Genomic DNA, 21,291 nt, shown 5'->3' on the forward strand with positions numbered 1-21,291 from the left:
AACTATCTAACATATTTTTTTTAGTAACTATTAGACTGTTTTTTATCATTAAAAAGTACTGAAATATATTTTTGTTTGTAATTCAGAATTTTACTTGCAATTTTGGTTGAGCGTCAAAAAAAAAAAAAAAAGGATGGGACACTGTGCCCTATCTGTGTCAAAGGGTTACATGATTTTTTTTTTATTCATGTTAGGTTTGGATGTTACATAAAATAAAAAACATATTTTTTATCAGTTTTTAATCATCTTCTTTAAGTAGTACCTTAAAGAAACATAAAAGCATACTATGCTAAACAGGTAAAAAACGCATACCAACTGATCCAAATTAATGTTTTCAAAGTGTACTTTTGCTTAATTTATGAGTTAGTTAAGAAAAAATAATATTTTAATAACTGGTTATCCTATCTAATACTATTGTTTGCGCAAACCTGATACTGAGAAATAAAACTATATTGTTAAATTTCATTGACTTAAACTGTCTGATGTCAGGTATTAAAAAAAATGTAATTTGAAAACAACATTGACTTCGGACAAGAAGCAAAAAAATAAAGTATTGTAGAGCTTGAAAGATAGCTGAATGTAATTTAGATATTAGCTCTCAAAAATGTGAAAATAATATTTTTTAAATAAATGTATCTAAATACACCTGATATCTCAGGGTGTAAAAGAATTTTTTACAAACTGATTATTTTTAATGAAAGTATTGAGTTTTTTAATAAGGGATGTCAAAAGCATAATATTTATAAATACCTTTATTGGCATTCTTTGATATTTTCTAGATTTGCTACGTGATTCTGTGTAAATTGTCTAATAAATTAGTTCAAAAGGAAAGTACCTAAAAATTCATTCGCCGAAATATATCTAAATATCGCTGAAATTTATCAAAATATTTGTTGGTAAAATGAATAACGTGTAAAAATATAGTCTTCTTCATCGTGGTTAACGCAACGCATAAATTGAAAATAACCTATTTAAAATAGTTTCATAAAAATTTGTATTTATAGAAGCAATTATATATATATTTCGAAAAAGGATTAAAAATAGATTTTTTGGTTTCAAAATTGTAACTTGTCTCCGAAAAGGCTAATATTTTATTAAAATGAAATGGGGTTCTATTTGTGCTAATTTAAATTACATAAAAACAATGCAATTACAAGCGCGAATAAGCACGTTGCCTCTCGAACTTGTTAATTAGCTCTTAATTAGGCTGTTTCAACGTTATGTCAATGTTTTATTGTTTAGTAATTGACGTTGTTCCTTTTTGCACCTAAGTACAAACATAATTTAAAAAATTTTATTCAAGACATTCATTTACTAATTAAAACAACTCAACAAATTAACTTTTTAACTATTAATTCAGTAAACAACGGAAGAAAGGAAGTTAATTATGTTCAACCATGCCTTAACAGTGGTACACTGTACCTTAAGTAAATGATAAAATGTTCTGGAATATTTTATTTGCTTTAAATATTTAAATTTTGCATATGTTACCTTTTCACGTAAAGAAGTTTCTTCAGTGCTATTCTTATTCTTAAAAAATAATATATCAAATTCAAAGCAATATTTCACTTTACGCATAATAACTTACAGAACAGTGATCCTAAACTTTATCTGTTACGTACTTTATGCGCAAGCTGTGTTGAGAATTAAGATTTTTCTCTGCTAGCTGGTGTTGCACATAACCTCTACGTGAACCTCAGTATGTGAACGTGTGGGCTGCTATGTAAGAGTGCTAAATCTCTCTATTATTTTAATATTTTCGTCTCGTTGAGCAGAAATTCAGTGCATTCTAAATAAATTTTTAACAAAAATTATTTACTTTCTTTCCATTTTTGGATCTCGAACCAATGTTAAATTCATGCATTCATGTATTCATTCTGCAGTAAAATGTGTCACAACTGTGACAAATAAAATTGCAAATTGTCTGTTTAAGAAATCATTTTATATATCATATTCTTGGAACTAACCTTTCTAAAAATGCAAACTTTAATCCGGATTAGTTCTTAATATAAACTTAACGCTCTTAACCTTTACCTCTTGTTTGAACACAGCCATCTATTCCTAAGATGCGATCTAGATTTTAAACATTCTTGATTATCTAAAAAGTTTACATTTCACCAAATCAACTGGAGAATTTAGTTGACACAAATGTCAAATCTTGAACCTTGATCCCATTTGTTTTTATTATAAGATACTCCTAGAATTCTAAAGAGTTTGGTTTGAATTTAAATTGTATGTTTTGAGCTAGTTAATATTTAACAAATAGTGTGAAACAAATGTTTGTATGCCAAGTTTTGATATCGTTAGAAATAATTTTTTTTCCGCTCATAAAAATTTTCGTCACGCTTTTGTTGCGAAAACGTTGTTATCTTTGCTGAGTGCTTTTCTTTGTAAGTAAAAACAGTTTTACTTCTTTTACTGAATTTGTAGTTTTAAGATAAATCTTTCAATTTTTTTAAAAAAAATTTTAGATTTGCTATTTTTTTCATGATCATTATTTAATTATAAAAAAAAAAAACTTACTCAGTAAAACAGTAAACCAGCCATAAATAATATTAAAACATTATATTCTAATTAAAAAAAATTCAACTTATTTTAAGTGGCATGAAATGTTAAAGCACACACTTGTGAAGAATACATTTATTTTTCATTGAAGGCTGAAAATTTAAAATACATTCATTGAGAATTAAACGTTGTAAGCGATCTTATATTTATAAATAAAGAATATAAGTGGTAAGCAAAGTGCCAAGAAAATTTTACATCCCTGTTAACTGAGACATTTGCAAACGTATTAACGTTAGCTACTTAGTTACCAATGTAACATTCAGCTACCACACGTCAAGTTACCAACTTAGAATTTTAAATGGGTTTCCAATGAATCAGAATCGTACTTAGTGTAAATGGCAGGTTTTCAATCTTGGCACTTGACGTTTATCATTTTCAGTTTTCAATTCATGTTCAATTTTTATTTGCATGTGCTTTATGTCATATATGCATTATATGATTGAAAGACTTAAGACAATATAATGATAAGCCATATTTTAAAATTATACAAGAGAGCTTTTTATAATAACGTTTCTCTAATTTCCATGTAGGATGAAAGATATTTCTGTCTATTGTGCTGTTATCTGATAGAAATTTCTGAAAATTGCAGAGCACCTATTTAAAAACAATTCTAAACAGCAGTTTTTTTTAAAAAAAAATTGCTTTTCATTATATTGCCCCATTTTTTTCAATCATATTGCATATAATAGTTCATTTGGAGATTTCTACGTCATCTATAGAAATAAAAAGTATTAATTATCGAAAAATGTATCAATTTTTCTTGAAACAAAAATAGTGATCATTTGTGCACTTCTAAAAGGCGTTATAAGTTGCAAGCACTAATTGCAATACGTGGTTGATACATTATTTATCACTGAAAAATCCCAATGTGATTAAATTTATTAAAAAGATAATATTATGATTTATATTTTCTAATTTTAATTCATAAGGCTTTAAATGACGCCCCTGCTCCCCATAGGTCATTCACCCCTATCGTAGTCTTTTTGAAGGTCAAGACCACGCAGTGAACTGCTCTGGGACTTTTTGTTATGCTTTTAACTACTCCATTCTACACCGCCGCATCGATCTCAATGGGGGATGACAGACTAGCGCCGCCCTGGTACACTAACTAGTCAATGGGATTCTCTTGTGAGGGTATGTGTATATGCGCGCTTAGTAAAAGCGATCGATACGGACCCCTTTGGATTATTTTGCGGTTTAAGATCTGATGTAAAGATTGCGTGATCTAGTTTTTTTTTAGTTTTTTACTCTTTGCTCTGATATTATAAGCTTATTTCTCCTTTTTTATTATTACTTGTTCACTGTTTTCCTCACTTTTGCGGCAAGAAATTGACCAAGAGCTTGGAAATTGCATTAGAGAAATTATTTTCCTTGCGTAAAAGTCGTATTTTTTTATTTGTTTACATCTAGTGAATCCAATAGTCATGTGAAGTAATAGTTGGAATTGTTCTGGTACATTTCTTTTGACTTAAGTAAGAGGTGCTTAAATAGCTTTATTGTGTTAGCATTAATTCGATGAGCTATTTTTATTTCTGTCGCATATTTTACATTGTATTTAAAAAATCGAAACTCGAAATAAATTTTGATTATATTTCTTAATTGAATTTTATTATTTTGAATTAAATTCCTCATATTTGTTTTTCATGTTACAGAAACTAAGAAACCTCATTATAAATACACTGCTTGAAATTAAAAAATATTTTGAACCATAATAGAGAGATTCTACATAGCTTTATGTGGTTGAGCATATTTGAGCTTCACAGCGCCTGGCCGAAAAATTTTTAAAATTGCTGTATTGCTAAAGGTAGAATAAGATTGAACCTTAATATGGTGCTAAGTTTAGACATAGTATAATATATTTTAAATTTGATTACGCGATATTATGGTTCAAATTGAATATCAATTTAATACTTAAGGTTGCTGCAAATTCGCACCATGTAATGGATCACGATAATGATAATGTAGTTCAACGTTTAATCGGTTTTCCTAAGAATATAGTGATGAACCTGAAATTCATTCACTGTCAATAACCTTAAGAATTAATTTGCATTTAAGGGAAGCACCACAGTATAATTTTCAACAAAAAAAGGAAGAAAAAATATTATTTCCTTCATATTTACGTAGTAGGTGAAATTGTGCAAAATTTTTAAGTCGAAACTCATACAATTAAAAATGATACAGCCTTTTTTACGTTGTCTCGCAGTTTGATAGCATTGACACGCATTTTACAAACTGAGTTTCACGATAATTTCTTCAATTTTCATTCGGTGGCTTGATAATTTTATAGCATGTGACAACTGAATTCCTTTCTTGCATGTTTAGTTTTAATTATTTAAACAACCCTGACTTTTCAGGCATTTTTTTATCTCCTGCTCAAAGCAAGAACTACACCAGTTTTTGTTTAATCTTATAAATTTTAAATCATATCTGATAACAATTTGTGGATTTATTATATCCGTATTCCATATTACTCAAAATTTTACCTTTTACCTTTTCAGTTATAGGGGTATATTGAGTTTGATTAAATTGATTCTTATTATTTGTTTAAACTTATTTTAAAATACATAGAATGATGTATAAATAACTGTAAAAAAGGGCTTGTCATATAAGTCATATAATGATGATTCATATTTTTAATTAGTTCTGGAGATTGTTTCTTTAGAAAAATGCTAAGATTTTAGTGTAGGTGATAAGATTTTTTCCGTGTATGCAAGAACGTATTTGTAAGTACCAATCAATAATGAATTTCAATAAATATGAGGATCTTTAATAAATATGAAGAACAGGAATGAATATGAGGATCTGGAATGAATATGGTGATCTGGAATGAATATGAGGATCTGAAATGAATATGAGGATCTGAAATGAATATGAGGATCTGAAATGAATATGAAGAACTGGAATGAACATGAGGATCTGAAATGAATATGAGGATCTGAAATGAATATGAGGATCTGAAATGAATATGAGAATCTGAAATGAATATGAGAATATGAAATGAATATGAAGATCTGAGACAGCTGGTAAAAAAAGCAGAGTTGAAAAAAAGTAGTTTATCAATAAATTGTTCATACATATGTTTTATTTATTATTCGATTTTACAATTCCCTGAGCGATATCATTTATTAAAAAAAATGCAGTGAAGGTAATTCATAGTAAAAAATCAACAGTTAAAATGACTTAATATGTTACTGTAAGCTAGGCATACTTATCAATTTTAAAATGACACGCTTGAAGTAATAGGTTTGCTAAAAAAAAAAATTTTCAGTCCAATATCTTAATGTTTTTGAGGAGAAATTTCTTGATTATACCCTCCTTCATCTACAGCCAAAATAATCTCACAGCTAGTTTTCCGTTTTTTCTAAAATCTAATAAAGAAAAATTAAAAATATTTACTTAAAACAAACGTAAAAATGACATTTTTTCAAATCAATACATACATAGTAGAATATTCTTTGTGCAATTACTTTAACTGAAAGAAATGCAGCAATAATAATCTTTCTGTTGTAGCTTTTTATCAAACAAAATTTGCATTTAATATTGGATATGTGTTTCTGAGAACGAAAGGAAGGTAGAAAGTTGGTTTTCAGTTTAAATGTTGTGCTTCATTTCTTTAAGCATTATTTCAATCAAGAAAAAAAATTCCAATTTAATATTTAATAATTAGATATATATAAATTACTACAGCTGTTGCTACAGTCTGTTGATAATGCGACATCATTAAATCTAGGTCTGTCAAATCGGTATCTTTGATTAATGAAACATGCTGTTTGACGTTTTTGTAACTATTATAATTATTATTAAATATATTAACTATTTCTCTTCCTGTAATTAGTTTCAACATTGGAATTTTTTATCCTACCAACACCGAAAATCAAATTTGAGACAACTATTTAGATTTTCTTTTCATTTCGAATTTATTCAAAATCCTAGGAAACTTAAACATGCTTGTCTTACTTTTTGAGGAAAACTACTTTACATGAAATCATGAAAACCTCACAAGCTTAGCTCAATAGTAATAGAACTCTAACATGATCTGTATTATTTAGGATCAGTAAACAATGCTGCTGCAATACTGCAATAGAACTTTTACTGCGTTATTGGAATTATAACTGCGTTATTGGAATTATATCATAAGATTTTGTTAAATGACATGAATTATTTTAAAACTGCTTACATCAACAAATTCTTATTTTGCCCTGTCTACATGGGAGGTTTTGATGCTCAATATCCTCTTCTTTAAATTATTTTAGCATTATTAGTAATAGTGTTAATCTTAATGTAATTATTCATAACATTAATTTATTATTTGTCTTGTGCAGAAATTTTGCCAGCAAAATGTTTTGGCAATTACTTAAGATTAGAAAAACTTCTCAATAATTCAGGAATTTCTTATCAGCAACTTGACGTTTTTGACCATCTTCTAAAAAAGGCCGTATAAAATGTTACCTGATATTAAAATTGCAAGCAATTTAAGTCACGTTCTTTTTCTTAACTCTTGGTTTGATCATAAGTTAATATTTTATAGGCATCCTACTTGAAAAACTGTTACAACAATTCCTAAAAATATTAAGAAATTAACGAGCTCAATGTGTATTTTACAATGAAAATAAAAAAAATAATGCTAAGTAACTAAAAATAATAAAAAGAATAAAATCAATTTTTTTTCATCTTTAGTTGCAGTCATCGTGTGAAGAAAGCCTTAAATTTTTCACATCATTATGATACATCGATACGACTTCGTTTTATTATAACATGTTGAAGGTTATATAGTATTTGTCGATAATAATTAATAATTTTGATAATTATGTATCTTTGTTAATAATAGTGCTATGCATTTACTCCACCATAACTAATCCGTGTTTAATTCTTCCTTATTAACAACACGTAAAACTTCTTTGTTAATAATACACGGTACTTCAGATTTATATTTAGAATGAAAGTTTTAGTGTAGATATGTTTGTTAATGTTGTTTTTTCTTTCTTCCTGAAACATTAATTATAGGTACATTGGCATGTTTTCATTAATATACATTCGAAAAAAATGTTTGAGCACGTAAAAATTACATTCGTTCATGTATTTTGTAGACTAACAAGCTCTGCAGAGCATGTAAAAATGGTTTTTCGAGTATTGGTTGTCACTCATCCTTTAAGGCTGTTTTTTTTTCTCCGTCTTAATATGAAATGACGCCTTTTTTTTAGAATAATATACTATTTTTATGTCTGTTGTGAGTTTGCAATTGTTACTCATGATTGTTAGGATAAGTCTATCCCATCTAAAGCCAAAACTCAAAGCCCGGTGATCACTGGTTGAGAACTGGTTGTGAGAGCTGTATTAAGATCACGGTTATGGTCGTGGTCGCTATTCGCAGTCTAATGTGTACAAGCTCCCGCTGTATGTGATCAAGACTAACACTGACTAAAATAGTGTTTTCTAAAGACTTAAGACTCAATACTTTTTAATCACATTGCGTGTCTATTAATTGCTAATATTTTTGTAAGATTTTTGTAAAATAAGACATACTAAGAAAAAATAATTTTTTAGAATTATTTTGGTATACTCTGAAAAAGAAACTTGTTAACTGTACATAGATGATAAAAATAAATGGAAATAATAGAAACCTAATTAGTATGCCATCTTCTAATATTAATTAATAAATGAAAGTTTGAAAAATATTTAAAAAACTGGAAATTAACTCTAAGTTTAATAATAGGTTGTGACGCCCCTTATCCAAGGTAAATATTCTGAAATAATAGTCTGTTTTTTCCCTTCTAAATAAACAATTAATTAAGCGGAAACTGTGACCAATGAACGAATTAACATAAAAATTCATTGTTTTAAACATATGCTATATTAATAAGAACTTTTATTTATTTATTTTCCTTTCAAGAATCGTTCAAGCTCTCATGAACAAATTGGAAACGGAACTTGTATGCAGATTTCGGAAGGAAAAAAAGTTTAGAAAATATCCAACTTGCAACAAAATAATATGTTCTTTTTTTTCGAGATGTATTTATAATTCGAAATGTATCAAGTAATACTTTCTTTAAACGATGTACAAAAATTTTTCAAAAGTAGTAGAAATGAATACAAATTTTTTTTGACAAAACCTGAAATATTGAGTTTATTTGTCTGAAAAAATGTTGCTTTTCTAAGTACATGCTGAAAAGATAATTATATTTAATAAAATATAAATATTTATGAGTGTAAAAAAATTTTTAGCTACAAGTTGAATTTAAAAATAATGAAATATTCAAGTTTATTGATTCATACGCGGTGTTTAATAATTATTAAAAATAGAAAAAACATTTTATTCTATTGAAAAATTAAAGATATAACGTCAAATTTGTTGTCATGACGTTAGATCTCATTTAGTGACAAAAAAATATGTAGGGACATTAGAATGAGTATGGATCATTCAAAAGATATATATTTATTTTTGTTAAAACAGCACGAAATAAATTTTTCGAAGATATTGAATTTGTGTGAAAAGTATTAAAAGAGAAACGGAAACATAATTCACTTCATGCATTTTTCAATTATAATTTATTTAAATTATTCAAAAGGCACTTTATTTGTGTTGGCTAGCATTCTTTCCTTACGTTTTGAAATTACCTTCAGTTTCTCTCAGCGCAAAATCGATATATTAATTAGACAATTAAGAGCTGTTTTATGTCAAATAGTTTCATAAACTGACACGAGATGGCGATACCAAACATAAAATAACAATTCATCCAAAGAAGTTCATTTTTATCTTCCTCGATGATTTTTTTTTTTTTCGATGATCATTAAAAAAATTCTTTTTGTCCCTCCAAAATTATTATAAACTATGTAAATATCTTTCATATATTTTTTATTATTATTCTCGCTACTTGTGAAATCATTTTTCTTCTCGTTGAAGCACAAATACAATAATATGGAGTTTTGTTTTGACGTAAAAATTAAAATGATTTACATTTATCTGTAATACTTTTTTTTTATTTATTTATTTATTCATTTTTTTTTTGTTTGTTTCAATAGCATCACTTATAATATTCATTATTGAAATTAGAAGAGCTTAGTAAATATTTTATTTAAGAAACATATATTTTTAATGTATTAAATTATGTGTCCAACTTCAAGTAAAGTTCCTGCTTGAATTTTATTCATTAATTTTAAACATAGCGTAACATCGATAGGGCACAGAGGGAGGCACCTCCCCCCTCAATAATTTTCCAAATCTTCAGAATAATTTAAGAAAAAATTTTTTAAAAAAAAAACCCAAAAAGCTATTTTAAAAAAAATTCTTTAAAAAAAAAAAAAAATTTATATAGTATATGTCTTATTAAACGGAAGAAGTTTATGATTACAATTAAAATTTTACGTTACTTCACCTTATAGTCAAAAGTTCTTTATTGTCTTAATTTTTTTTTTTTTCATAGCAACAAACAAATTGCAACACGTTTCGAACTCAAGATTTATATTCTTATTTGTTTCAAGCATTCATTTGTAAATAAAATTTGAGAGGCTATCTATGATTAATATTCTTGTTATAAACTATTTAATTCCGTTTCATACGCAATATCGCTTTTATGATTAATTAATTTAAAATGAAGATTATTATTATTAAGATTATTAAGTTAAAAAAAACAAAGAAAACATAGAAAGAATGGATTAAATTTTTTAAAGACAAGAAGATAAATTATTAATAATGAAAATATTTTTAAAAAATATATAAAAATAAAAATTAAAATGCCGAAAAACAAAGTAAGGAAAATATCAGCTCACACGATTGTACCTGCAAAAAAGAGTGCTATCTAATATTGTATTAATATAGCTGAAGCAAAATATATCAATACAATAATGTGAAGAGCAGCAAATATATATGTGTATGTTGTGTGTTACTAAGAAATATAAATTAACTAAATATAAACCATGTTATCTACATTTCTGCATGATTACAGTAGTAATTTAAATATTTTAAATGCTTATATAATAAAAAAAATAACATTTTAAGTATATAATACTAATTCTAAAATATTTATCAATGGCTGATTATTCGAGAAGGTTCTTGAGCTTTCATGCTTTTTTAATATTTCAGGTCAATGAAAATTTTGTGATAACATTTGTTGTAAAATCATTGATAAAAGAAGTCATCAAGAAATGTTGCTTGTTCTATAAAATGCACAGGTTGGGGGTTTACGGACCAGATTTATTTTTAATATCAATCAGCACAAAGTACTTAATATCATTTAATCTGCTGGATCCATTTAAAATTTATTCTGATGATTAACAGAGGCGTCAAAACCGGGGGGCGGGGTGAGAAGCAGGGGTTTTGTCCAAATCTCATACCAGTAATATTTGAATTATTTTCAATAATAATCATAAAAATTTTGAATTCAAAAACTTCGATATCAAGTAATATGTTTTAATTTTATTTATTTTAAAATAAAAATATGATATTTAAAAATTTGAAAAGCATTTTTATAATTTTATCATAAAAATGAAATAAAACAGAAGGCACATTATAAGACATTATAAGAGTTTGCCATTATAAGAGTTTGCGCAAATGAACGTCAATTAAATAGGAATTATAGAAGTAAAAAAAATTTATTTCTATATTTTTAAATGATTATCTAATAGCCGACATTAAAGGCAATTTTTTTTTCTTTTTAAGAGCCTCTAATGTTGCATATAAAAATTGAGCAATAGTAGAAAATTTAAAAAATTGGGAAAATGTTAAGTTGCCCCTTTTTAGGAATGAAATTCGGTGTAGAACAAATCTCTCATTATTTCAAAAATATCAGTGAAAAGTTTCGGACCTAAGCGATTTATTTTCCTAGGAGAACCGCGAAAAAAATATTTAAATTGCCCCCCTAAAAGTCAAACGACTGTTTTGTCTGTTAGTTTCATGTAAATAGTTTCATGGAAAATAAACATAAGTACAACATAATGAATATAGTTACATTATAAAATTATTTTTACCCAGTTCAAATATATTTGTTACTTGTTCCTGTTTTTTCTCAAATAAAAAAAAATTCTTTAAACAATACGTACTTGGATGCTTGTTTCAATGAACTTATATAAAACACATCGAATAGATGTTTTTAAAAAATCGTCTGTTTTTTTTGAAAAAGGCAATCGCAACAGTACTTAGCTAGGCAAAATAAGAAAGAAGCAACCCATTTTCTTATTTTCTGTAAAGCAGAGTAGTTTGAGAATCTTCCTAATTATCCCTGAAACCAGCAACCTGACAAATTATGGCTTGATAAATTTTACATTGAAACAAACAATTTCTGAAGTATGATTGTTTCATTCACTATTTTTCTAAATGTACTGGCAATTTTGTCATAAAATTTCCCAATACTTGTGTTGTAAAAGTCTTGATTTACACCTTTAATATGTGTTCCTAACTTTTGTGTACCATTCATGAGCTTACAATTTAATTCAAAACACCAAGGAAAAGTGAAACAATTTTTTTTTTTTTAATATCAAGACTATTTAATGAAATTATAGAGTTAATAATGATTCGAAGATTTTATTAACGGCTATAATTTTTATTAATGTTATTCAAATATATCATATTTTTATTCTCATATACATACGTTTGTTAATTCCTTAAATATTTTATAAACTACCAAATTAACTCATAAAGCATTCTTTCTATACCATTTAAGTTCTTCTCTTTACGTCCTAAGTCATTCGATCAGTTTAATTTTGCCATCTTTGTTCAAGTACGTGAATGTGTACCCGAAAAATGCAGAATCAGTTTACAAGAAAACGACTAGCAGCCTCTTTGAATATATAAATAAATAAATTTAAAAAATTATATTTTATGTCAATATTTCATTGATGTTTTTAGTAATCCTGAAAATTGTTTTAAAATAATTCGTTTCTGTGAGGTTTCATAAAAGTTATAACGCTACTCATAAAGAAGTTGAAATAAAAAATTTCTTGATAAAAAAAAATCTTATTGAAAGCATTAAATAATTTCAAAACAAAATGAAACAAAACTTCAAAAAGGACAGCTACTGAATACGATCATCATCCTAATCCTGAAAATAACCTCGGCCATAAAAAGAAATCAACCATTAATATGCTTTTCCTAAAATGTTTTGTACATCAATAAAATTATTATAATTATCCATTTAAAATCAAACCACCTATTTATTTAACAGAAAACATTCTGTAAAACCAATAAACTTTTTGTAATTATACATTCAGATTTTTACTATTATGACATCGTCAAATAATGTTTAGAACTACCGGCATCATTTATGACAAGATTGAAAGTAGGAAATACCTCTACAAATAGATAAAAAGATAACCCCAACATCAATGTGTAACATCCGAACAGGTAGGGGGAAAATGGACCCAGCAATTACTTTTCTAATACTCAGCAAAGTTCAACAACCCAAACCTTAATACTTCTTTACATTCGATAATATGAAAACGTTAGATCTTCCAAACGCCGGCAAGAAACAGTGTGTGTATTTTTAATAGTCAGCTACTAAAATTGACTCTAATTAACAACGTAATTGAAAATCCGCTTTTATCGAACAAGGAAAAATAAGTTACTTTTTTTTCTAAGCTTCGCAATTACTCATAAAGCGTATTTGTATGTAACGGACCATAAAACAGGACATTGTAATTTAACAGTTATAATTACTTACGTTAGATTCTTACTTTATTCTTTTTTAGATTCTTACGTTATGTTGTGTTCGCGCGTTCGGATTCTTTATTTGTTTCGTTTGTTATGATGCGGAAAAAAATGTATGTACTTAGCAATGTTCCTGCTTAACTCTTCAACCGTTGTTTGTATTTTTTCTTATTTGGAAAGAGTTGACGCTTTCTCCGTTCTTTCTTAAATGAAAGCAATTATTGTAGTTTTTTGTTTGTTTCGTTTGATTTCTTTTCTATTTCCTATGAATGTATTTTCTAGACTCGATGTTTCATATTCGTTTTAATTAAACTATTGAATTAACAGTGGATATTTTTTTTCGTTTGATGAAACTTTTTCTTGCAATTGCTTATGAAAGAAGAATATAGTTTTGTGAATGTGCCAAAATGTTCAGAGAAATTTTGAGTGATAAACAACTAAAATAATATTCCAGCAATATTCTTTAGTCATCTATCCACTCTAGCCCCCTCTTCCCAATAGGCATTTTATTTCTTTTGTTTGGAACTATACAACCCGTAGCAAGTTTTAATTTTTTTTTTTTGTTTGATTTCTTTCCTATTTCGTAGGAATGTATTTTCTAGACTCGATGTTTCATATTCGCTTTAATTAAACTATTGAATTAACGCTGAATATTTTTTTTCCCCTTCCGATGAAGCTTTTTCGTTAAATTGCCTTTAAAGAGTAATATAGCTTTGCCAATCTTTCAAAATATTCAGAGAAATTTCGAACGATAAATAACTAAAATATTCCAGCTATAAACATTAGTCCCATATCTACTCTACCCTCCTCTCCCCAGTTGGCTTCATGTTGATTTTGTTTAAAACTTTAGAGCGAGTAGCAAGTTTTAATTTTAATTAAAACAAGTTATCGAATTTAAATTTAATATATATGTCCTCAGGCTCATCTTAAAAAAGAACTCTCTTTAGCAATACTTTTTTTAAAATGTTTCTTATCAATCATATTTACATTTAATGTAATAATTATATTTTTAATGATAAATTTTTATTCTAATGACAAATTTATTTTTGTTACAGAACCTCATTATCCTGTTTCTTCCATATTGAACATTTTTACATATTTAACTCAAGTATCAAGATGACCAGATATTGAATAATATCAGACAAACTCTCAAAGTATGTATTTGTTATTGAATTGCAATAAGGGACTGTCCAGAAATTATGCCACACCTTTTTTCAATATTTTCGACCCTCTCTCTTACTTTGTCACAAAATGTCACACTTTACATACCTCTTCCACCCTGCCATATGTCACGCTATATTGCTTAAAAATATATACTCGCAAATCAATAGCAAAGCACTACGTTATAGATCATGCTTCAAATTTTATTTTTAAACTTTAACTATATGCTCTCATGACATTTGCGAGCATAACAATAATAATCATTGTAAAAATAATTATTGTAAAAATACTTATTTTGAATGAAATAAGATTTAAGTTCACAGCAAAAAATAATATACAAAATAATACACAGTGTTAAAATAATAATGCAATAGTGTTAACATAATAATATTAAAAAGCAAATTTAAACAGTAGTATTTAGAATTTGAAACAGAGTTTAGAAATGATCTGTTTCAAACTGGAATTCAAGTTTATTTTTATTTTTAAAATAAACATTAAATGTTGAACGCATTGAAAGAAAGCTTTTTTTTTTTAAAGTTTGACATCCATATATTACACCTAGTATTGAAAAAAAGATTCCTTTTTTCTTTTGTTTTTACAGCAAACAAATCTAAAGCAATCTTTTTTTTATGATAGCATTTTAGCTCCATAACAAATCATCAGTAAAACAGACTTGAAAACCAATGACAGCTAAAAAAGTTAATTTGCCAAGCTCTAGTAATCATTGATCATAATTATTTAGATTATGATTATTATACGATCTGATTCGAAATTGCGCGTATCGTGAGCATTTCAAATTTATTACATACCTATTTTAATTATTGACAGCGAGTGCAGTTTATGGTTTATTTAGCAATAAAATTTTAATTTCTGTTTTTTATGATTTCTTCTGTAATTTCCTGTCGAATAAATTTCAAACCTTATAAAGAGAAAGCTAGTTAAGATATAATTTTTTTAAAGTAATTTAAGTATGGATTTATGGCAGATTGATAAATAATGACGTATTCCTTCGAGCATGGCTTATTTCGAAAAGGATGACACTAGACTAGTTCATCCGTCAAAATGAATTATCTAAACGCATCGCATGTCTCCCTCTTTTATTTTAATATACACGTGAGTGTTTTCTCAAATCCCGTCGCCTTTGTTTTGTATTGCACCATGTTTTTTCATTTTTTGATAAATTTGTACTTGTGGGAGTTTATACACATTACTTGAACTTTGAATAAATTTAAAAATATTGATTAATGATAAATATTAATTAATGATTATAAATTGATAGTAATTAATCAACAATAATAAATAGGTAAAAAATAATAGTAATTAATAATATTTAAAAATTAATCAAAATAATGATTAATAATTTATAATAAATAATAATTTATAATAAATAATAATTTATAATAATTATATTATAATAAAATAATTAGTAATAATTATATTTTAATAAAATATTTAGTAATAATTATATTTTAATAAAATAATTAGTAATAATTAATAATAATTAATAAATAAATTAATAAATAAGCCGTGAAAAAACGTAGTTTAAGTCTTAAAATAAAATTTAAAGCATGATCAGTAACACGTTTTTTTTTTTTTTTTTTTTTTTTGAACTGCTGTGCTTTTATAATATAGTATGACATGTGACAAGGGGAGGGGGAAGGGGATGATGAAATCTGATAATTAGAAACAAAGGGAAGGAGGGGGTAAAAATATTGAAAAAAAATGAGACATCATTCATGAACGATTCCTTAAATATTTCCGTACGTTGAAAATTAAAAATATATATTTTTTTACTATTATTTCTGCTAATAATAACAGTGTTTTCATGTCTTAAAAAGTAATTTCACGCAGTAGAATCCCTACAACAGTAATGTTAAACCTTTCTAAAAATTGGCAATAAAAACAAGTTTAATATTTTTTCTTAGCAGTAAGTTAACACAAGCAGTTTAATTTAATGAGAGTTTAAAAAAGAATTTTAGAAATTATTTGTTTGGTATTCTACAAAGATTTTCAAAAAAACACTTAAAATGCATTAAAATTATATTTATAAGAAGTTTTATATGAATATTCAAAGCTCTCATTAAATTAATGTAAATGATACATGGAAAATAATACCCAACTTTGGAAAAAATGTTCCTCTTTGTGTTGAAATTTGCATGTTTGAAAAGTCGCCAAAATGGACTGGTAGCAATGTTAACCTTTAGTACAAAGAAGTTTTGAAAAATTTTAAACATATATCTAATGTCACTAAAATAAAAATAAAAATTGTTTTGGTACAGTAGAATCTGAACTTTAAAGTGCCCTTTAATCTTGATGTAGTCTGACTTTTTCATTTCACAGCGTCTCTCATAATTATGGATAAATGTTTTTTCTGAAATTATCTGTGTTACTAAATATTTTTAAATTTGAAATTAATTTCTTAGAAAATGATAACACCGTCCAAATTTTAAAATTTTATTTGTGTGAAATAACCTTTTATATTTAACCTAAAACAGTTTATTTGCGTCTTGTTAATTTTCTTAATATAGATTAAGTTTTTTAATGTAGGCAATAGATTGGATTATTTTAGCATATCCCCTAGCACTGTCAGATTTCTTTATTTTATTTTTAATGAGTAATATTTTTCGATTATATATATATATATTATATATATGTCTATATATATGTATAATTTAATTATTTAGGCATTTTAAAACAGATAGAAAAACAGCGTGTCCTGGAATTTCCAGGACACGCTGTTTCCTAAGTTATTGTATTGACCGTTCCAGGGCTGATTGTACTCCGGAAAAAATCCGGGCTTCCGGAATTTTCGCTAACAGTGATCCGGAAGTTTCCGGAGATCGAAGGTCCAGACGTTTCAAAAAATCATTGATCACAGAAGTTTCCGGAAATCGAATTTTCAAAGGTGGAACTTAAAAACACAGTTTATTTTATTTGTTTGTAAGGGAGAGCCAGAGAGATACTTTATAAGCTTATATTCATGATTAATATTCATTTTTTATCAGTAAATAGTTGTTCTAATCATAAACTCAGAGAAAGACATATTTGTAAATTTTAATTACTTCTCCAGGTCATCATAGGTATGTGTAAATGGTATAGGTATGTGTAAAATTTTAAATATATTTTAAGTAAACTAAGGAGTATTGAGAAAAAGGAGGAAAAAAAAAAATTTTAATTTTTTTTCAGTTTTAATCTTTTCAATTTAATCATCTTTTTTTCAATTTAATCTGTTTTTCAATTTAACCCTGCCGTTCTCCTAAGTTATCGTATTGATGGAAGTGTCAAAGAGTTAAAATACCTCTGTTTTCAGATTTTACTCTCAGCAAATTTCGTTTCAAGCTGTCTTATATTAAAAACAAGTTTTGTGATTATTGGAAAACATTTTTGAGCTTTTTATTTTTATTTTTTTGGATTATATTAAGCCAGTTTTGTTGATTTTACTTAAGTTAGTTTAAGTTGCTAGTTTTGTTAATTTTTTCCTTATCTATAAATAATACTAATATGAACAAATGAATAAAGGGGAAAATTATTGCATCTTTGTTTACGTTCTTTAGGTAAATCTCCCGCCAATAGCGTTCTATCTAGCTACAACGAGAACTCCCTCAGACACCAGACTCGTGTGCTGGTGGTTAAATTGGTTACGAAAATAAGTCAGCTCACATAGGGGTATGAGGCTTAGCGTTTAAGGTTAGTGTATGTTGGGAGAATCATGTCATTTCTTCATTTGTACCCCATTATAAATGGTTTTACTCCTGTTTCCTTAACAGCAAACAATCTCAGACTTACATCCAAAAGAAGTTCTCGTGAAAGCTGGACAATACACGAGTATTCTTCTTTCCCTTTCACGCTTCCTTTAGAGTCTTGTTGTCGTTTATTTCTAGCTCCGTGTAATCATTTCTGACTTTTGAGCCATTTATTTTTATAAAACTATTTATGTATTATAAAACTATAATGGGAAAGTCAGAATTATTTAAAAATTAAGCAGCTTATATCCTCTACTCTTATCTACTTGTTTTTTTTTTCTTGAGATTTTTTTCAAAAGATTACAATTAGAAAAATAAATAAAATCTCCACATGTTTGCATTTTTTGATAAATCACCAATGTAATAGTTCTAGCAAATATACCAGGAATGAACGTAGAATTTTAAATTACATTTTTGACTCAAGGCACAAATAGATAATAATTTAAGCATTTGTTTTATAAAAATGAAGAATGGTTTGAGCAATTTTTAAAAGAGTTTACATTATATGTTGAATAAATATTGCAGATGCTTTGAAAATGCATCAAATTCGAAATTACTTTAAACTTCAAAATTATCTGTTAATTTAAAGATTTTAACCGATTTTTATGGAATTATAACTCATCAAATGATTAGATTCACTTTTTGATACTATATAAGGCAATGCTTTATGCTTCATTGCTCGCTTTAACTGGCATTATCTAACCCGGTTACAGTTTAGTAAGAGCTAAATTGTTCCTCAAGGGAAGTTGAGCAAAATATCTTTTTTTTCTTTCTTCAAGATATTCTTCTTGACACACTTCAAAGATTTCTTTTCCTTATCTTTTTTCTTAAAAATGCAAAATTTACAATCTTAAGAAACTGAGATACTCTGGAAAAGGAAGTAAACAAGTGAAATAAAAAGTACGAGTTTAAAACGTATCGATTTTTGAAAAAGTTAAAAACATTTTGCTTATTTTTCATCTTCTTCCTGTAGTGTTTCATGCTTAATTTGTTTCGCACTCATCATTGATTTTTTCGAAAATATATGAGGAACTGTTGAAACTGGCTTAAATATTTTTTCACTTTTTTTGTACCAAGAAGATTTCCTGGTTACCCTTTATTTTCCCAACACTTTATTTTTTTACCTTTTTAAAGTTATCTCCATTTGATGGAAGGTAATAATTTTTGACGCAAATACCGCAACATTTTAGATAAATATTTTAAAACGTTTTTTTTTTTTTTTTTTTTGATATTTCAAATCTTGTAATATTTATCTGACGTAATTAGAACTGTTTTTTAAATCGGCTGTTTCGTTTTCTAATAGTTCATGCTAGACCTGAAAATTTAAATTTTCAGTTAGTAGCCTATGGCCGGTGTAGCTTCTAATCACTTAGTAGCCACTCTTTATTCACACCTAAGGAGTCGATGACCGACATAGATAAGTCCTTTTCACTTAACAGCTACCTTTTGCAAACTTTTTTTGTTGCTTGGATTAAATTATATTTTTGAAAAAAATTCATATTCGAAATATATCTACGACTTTAAAAAGTGAAATCAACAATGAAGATAATATAAATATGTGACAAAATCCAGCTAAACATACTGACTTTAAGGAACTTTGTTTAAAAGTACTTTGATTGGCAAAATACATTTAATATAGACGTTGCAACTTTAAAATATCTGAATTGTTAAATTACTCTCCTTCCACGCGAATCTTCCCACCACAAATTTATGAATTCTGAAAGATCAAAATTTTTAATGAAGCCATAGGAAACTTATGAAAATTCTGTTTTCCCAAGTTTTGTTGTTGTTGTCGTCCGCCATTAAAGCAGAGGGGGTGCGATTGTTCTTCTTTTCCAGCGGTGCCCTCTATGGCCAAGAATTCAACTGCTGCCACACCCATTCGTCGCACCCGTTTATAGGGCGTATCCATTCATACATCCATTCATTCGTCCACAGATCGTAATTTTGACCTGAACAAGAGAACGATCAATCTCTGATTCAGTACCCCCAGATGTATTGATTTGTTATGGGAACATGGAGGACTTTGTGACCCGACTGGTTTAACATGCACCAGTCACCATTGACTACACGGAGAGTCTTCGGCCGGGTGGATTCGAACTCCCGTTTTTACAAACGTGAGTCTAGCACCCTGCCAGCCAGGCTATCCCTGCATTCCCGAGTTATTCTGCATTTATATACTTAAATCATTCCTTCCAAAAAAAAATGGACTGATTGCTTATTTAATTTAAGTCAGCACTTTTTGTTGACTCATGCCGTTTTCATGTCTAATTCATACTGTCTAACATTTGAGTTTTTATAAAATATTTTTTCCAGTGGTGGAACACTACAGCAAAAATTTTTAAGACAAATAAATTTTTTGTAAAACTTTTATAAGAACCGAAGAGCATATTCATATGTCTGCTTGACCTTTTATATATCTGTTTAAATTATGCATTTATAGTAGTGGAAAAAATTCTTTTAATTTATTCAGAAATTAATATATTACCTTTATCCCTTGGAAAAAAAATTTCTGAAATTACGGAAATTCCGTAGTAGTTGAAAGGTATGCAGAGATGGTAGAAATTTTTTAAATACATTGTATTCCTTAAAGACCGCCCTAAACATCAATAGTTAAAATCGTTATCAAAAATGAAGATGCATATTAAGAACCGAAAATTAATATTTAGGCTTGAAGAAAAAACACAAAAGCGCTATGAAAATTTGTCGAATCATAGTTAAGAGAGGAGTCAAAAGATGATTATTAAACATACCTTAAAGTTTTAACCTGCAATTAAACAGGTTTTAATGTCTTGTACACATGCCTTCCGTAATTGAGAATTGTAGGATATCGATTTATTTTTTCCTCTAAACATTAATTTGGCTACCTTCATTGTATGTGTATTCATTTCTTTTTGAATTAATTTTTTTTATTTATATTATTCATTATTTACTTTCACACAAGAGACGCACATTAATATTTAAAAATATCAAAAAACATTTAATAGTTCAATGTGATTATGATATCTAATAAAATTGGAAGCTTTTATGTACATTAAAATTCATATACAAGACGAAAATGTTTAGCAGTCAATTTGTTTTCCTCGTGTTGCTATTTTAACGTATGATATTTATTTCAAATTTTAATGAACAAAGACGTATTGCATTGCTATAAATATTTTGACATGCATGGTAGTAATTTTA

General features: G+C 27.2%; 1 protein-coding gene across 1 annotated transcript in view; it reads left to right on the forward strand.

The window, feature by feature from the left end:
* Positions 1-21,291, forward strand: part of LOC107450095 (uncharacterized) — a 169,884-nt gene that overhangs the window by 88,731 nt on the left and 59,862 nt on the right. Inside the window, exon 2 of the mRNA XM_043042126.3 lies at positions 14,260-14,358. The gene's annotated coding sequence lies outside the window, so the exon portion shown is untranslated. The remainder of the gene's footprint in view (positions 1-14,259; positions 14,359-21,291) is intronic.

This window comes from Parasteatoda tepidariorum, chromosome 11 (assembly GCF_982258835.1).
Source record: "Parasteatoda tepidariorum strain Cologne lab strain chromosome 11, Ptep-v5.0, whole genome shotgun sequence".
Classification (NCBI taxonomy): Eukaryota; Metazoa; Arthropoda; class Arachnida; order Araneae; family Theridiidae; genus Parasteatoda; species Parasteatoda tepidariorum.